We start from the raw sequence: 4,019 nt of genomic DNA on the forward strand, positions 1-4,019 counted from the left end.
CAGGATGTCAGTCAAGCCCCTGGGGGCCTCACTGTCTTTGGAATGTCCATGTCTCTGTGGATTCTCTGTAGGTCCACCTATTAAAATTGATTTTCTCCTGTTCATCCGTCTCATGTCAATTTGATTCTAAGTCCAGCTAGAAGGACCCGTGGGGCAGAGAAACGTCTTCCTCCCCGACAGTGTGTGTGTGTGTAGTAAATATTGATTGAAGGAAATTGAAGGACTGAGGAATCCAGAAGGGAAAAGGGAGAAAATTAAGCCGATCCATAATCTTACTCATCGAAGATAAGCATGGTTAACATTTTCTGTTTCTTCATTTTTTTTGCCCCTCCACAGAGAAGTTCCAAAGTCCTAGACTGGAAATCAACAGACACACAAGGATGGAGCTTTCGGGCATGTAGAGTTGTGCTTGGCTCTTTACAAGTAACTCACTATGCCTGTTCTATGACTTCTAGAAGCTTACAGTGTAAGCCAGGGGTGGGCAAACTTTTCCTGTAAAGAGCCAGGTCGTAAATATCTTAGGCTTTGAGGGTCAGATCATCCTGTCCCAACCACTCAACTCTAGCTACCGTGGTGGTGGTGGAAAAGCAGCCACAGACCATATGTAAAGAAGTGGGCGAGGCTGTGAGCCAGTAAAACTTTATTCACAAAACAGGTCTGCAGGTGGCCAGCCCCAAATCTAAACAAATCCAGCAGGTCAGCCTTTTAAAGGCCAACCGATTAAAGAGTCTCCTACATTACTCCGCCATCATTTCACTCGGCAAAGAGTGACTTGGATAATAGTATCATTAATCCATAGAGACACCATGATCGGAAAAGAGGAACAAGTGTGATTTGGAATAAAATCTACATCTCAAATGTTCTCACGTCCATGGGAACATAGAGATGTGCTAGGAAAATGATTCCAGGATGAGAAGCCAAGTTGAATTATCTTAGTGCTCGGATTCCTGGCTGCAAGTAGAACTTGACATACACACCTGCTACCAAGGCCAGCGGAAGCTGGGTTGGTCCTGGTCTATGATGCAAAGCCTCGCTTGCCTAACATACACTTCTTTCTGTGAAAGCTAAGGAAGTACAGCATCCCTGTGGCCCCAGTGCGGCTGACAGGCCCTGAAGCGAACTTGCTTCCACTGAGCGGGCCCCAGTTTTCCCTGGGCCTAGGGAGGTGGGGGCCAACGGGAACCGCTGTGCACTGGCTCGGTTTTGCAACTCCCTGGATGTTTGGACTTCCCTCCGAAATGAGTCAGGAGAGGAGTGCTCAGAGCCACCTCTGTGCTCACTGCTGGAGGAGAACTGCTGGCTTCCCAGCAAGCCCCGAGGCAGGGCCAGGTTGTCGCTGCCCTTCTCTCAAAGGGAAGAGATGATTCCCACATGACCTGACTTGTTGGTGAGCCTTCCTTTCCCCTGACAGGGCTGACTCATGGGATGTGTTGTAGCCAAGAAGGCCTCACAAGCGAGCTCAAAAAGAGAAGGTGGTGATAATTACTCCCCGGGGGCTGCAGAAACTTGCCTGAGAATTTAGTCTGGGGAGCCAGAGGGCATGCTCTAGGAGTGGAAGCTGGAGGGAGGCTCAAAGCTGAGGCTTCTGGGAAGGACACCCAGGAGAAGCTCTAGAATGAGAGCCAGATGTAGAGAAACTAGAACGGAGGTTGGAGCTTACTCACACATGGGAGGCTGCGAGAAAGCAAGCCTCGACTGGAGCTCAGGAGCTCGGGCTCTGAGGTTAGAGAACGAGTAGGATAAATCCTGTCTATGAGTTTGGCCCATGAAGCCTCACCCAGCAGAGGCCGGGCAAGGGTGAGGCAAGCAACCTGCTTCTCAAAACTTCTGTACGCGTAAGAACCACTTGTGGAGACCCAAATGGTACAGAGCGCTTCCTGTATCTCCCTGTGGGACCTCAGATCCAGTTGAAGCTAGAGTGGGGCTTGGGAACTGGCAGTTTTAAAAGCCTTCCAGGTGATTCTGATGCACTGGTCCTTGAACCATGCTTTCAGAAAGATTGGACATTAAAGATAAAACGACGTCTTCCCTGTTGTCATGCCTATAACTGCCCTGGCAGCGGCTAGGCCACCACCCTGGGCCTTTCCATTTGTTTGGCATTTTTAATCTCAAAAGCACTTTTGCACTATGATTTGCTGTAATTTTCCTCCCACAGTGTTCTGAGGTAGGAGGTTTATAATCACCTCACTGGCAAAGAAACAGGCCCGTAGAACTTCCTGTGTGGTAATAAGGGGCCAGGCTCACCGTACTGAGATAAACACCCAGATGTTCGGAGCACACGGTCAGTGCTTTGCTCCATTAAATCACATGCTTGTGCAAAAAAATAGAAAGAAGAAAGAAAGAAAGAAAGAAAGAAAGAAAGAAAGAAAGAAAGAAAGAGAGAAAAGAAAAGAAAGAAAATTTATAGAATCTAGAAATCCCATCCCAGGGTCCTGGGTCTTTGAGAACAGAATGCCCCGGGGCTAGATCAGATTTGTCTCTGTCTTACGAATAGAATGCGTGTAATATGAAGGGACGGTTGCACAGTCCCAGGCACAGATGAACTCTTTGAAGGTAGGGCCAGCAAGGTTTGAGGAGCTAGTAAAAGGGAAAGCAGGGCATTACCCAAAAGACCAAGGTTCGCCCGGTTGCCAGTCCAGCTCACAGTCTACGGTCAGAAAAACCAGAGCTGGTAAGATTTTACACCAACAGAGAAGATCCAAGAAGGACGTGGAGTCAGTCAAGAGGAGCTTCAAGCAACCTGATGAGATGCGGTTTTCTTGCCACTCTCCATCACCGAGAGGCATTAGGGGCGGCAGAGGAGGAAGCTACCTCATCTTTTGGGTAGACTGAGCGTAGAATCAGCCATCTCCAATGGGCCTCTGTTTGCCTTCAGAATTAAGGAAGGGACTGGTCTCAGTGTCTAAGTAGAACCGTCCTTGTGGTTAGCATCCAGGGACAGGGCAGTAGTCCTGGCAAATAAGCTTCCCCCAGCCCCACATCTTAGAGATCCTTCAGTCTAACGCCTTGATACTCAAAGTGTGGTCCATGGATCAGCAGCAGCAGCATCACCCGGGAGCTTGTGAGAAATACAGAGTCTCGGGCCCCACCCCAGCTCCGCTGGATCAGAATCTGCATTTAACAAGCCCCTCCAGGTGAGCTGCATGCATTTTAAACTTGAGACTGTAAAGCAGATACTCGGGTCCCTATGGGGGGGGGGGTTCAAAATAATGCATGGGGCTGAAGATCAGCCCCTAACATCAAGAGCAAGAAATCGATTTCCATGAATTCTGTTTTCCTGGTCATCCCAGCTTATTTGCTTTACTAGAAAGCAAAGATGTACCAACAGACTTAGGGGGGAAAACAACGAAGAACTATTGAATTCTAATAAATATTCTTTATTAATTTGTGTCCCCACTCTCTTCCAAAGCAATTTAAAATAGCTTTAAGAATGGGAGTATCGTAGCAGATTTTTTTTTTTTCTAAAACACAGCCACAGCAATAGCTCTTACCCCTTCCAGAATCTTGCCATTCATTCTCCTGTTAAAAGATGGAATCTATTTCCTTTCTTTTGGGGAAGGACTTTCCTTTCTTTTGGCCATGACTACGTGATGGCCCTTAGGAAAGAAAGTCGCAGGGGTGACGCTGCAAATAGGTCATCAAAGGAAAGACGGCTCCTGCCCCGCTCATCCTCATCTTGGGATCCTCGCCCTTGGTGGCCAAGTGGAGAGGTGACATGCGGGTGTTCCGGCCCTGGGCTCAGCTGCCGTGTCTTCCCATCTAGCAGCCGGCATGAACTTTCACACATGTGAGTGAGCCAAGCCTCGATGACCCCAGCCCCCAGCCTTGGAGCTGCCCGAGCTGATGCCAGGTGGAGCAAGACACCGGCTGTCCGGTCCAGCCCCGTCCAAAAGTACCTATCTGTGAGCAAAATAAATGCGAATGCTGTCTCAAGCCACGACGTCTGGGGATGATTTGGTACCCAGCACTAGACCAGGAACACCGCTGCGGACCCATACCTCCGTTGTGAAAGGAAAGTA

The sequence above is a fragment of the Canis aureus genome, chromosome X (assembly GCF_053574225.1).
Source record: "Canis aureus isolate CA01 chromosome X, VMU_Caureus_v.1.0, whole genome shotgun sequence".
In the NCBI taxonomy this organism is placed as follows: domain Eukaryota; kingdom Metazoa; phylum Chordata; class Mammalia; order Carnivora; family Canidae; genus Canis; species Canis aureus.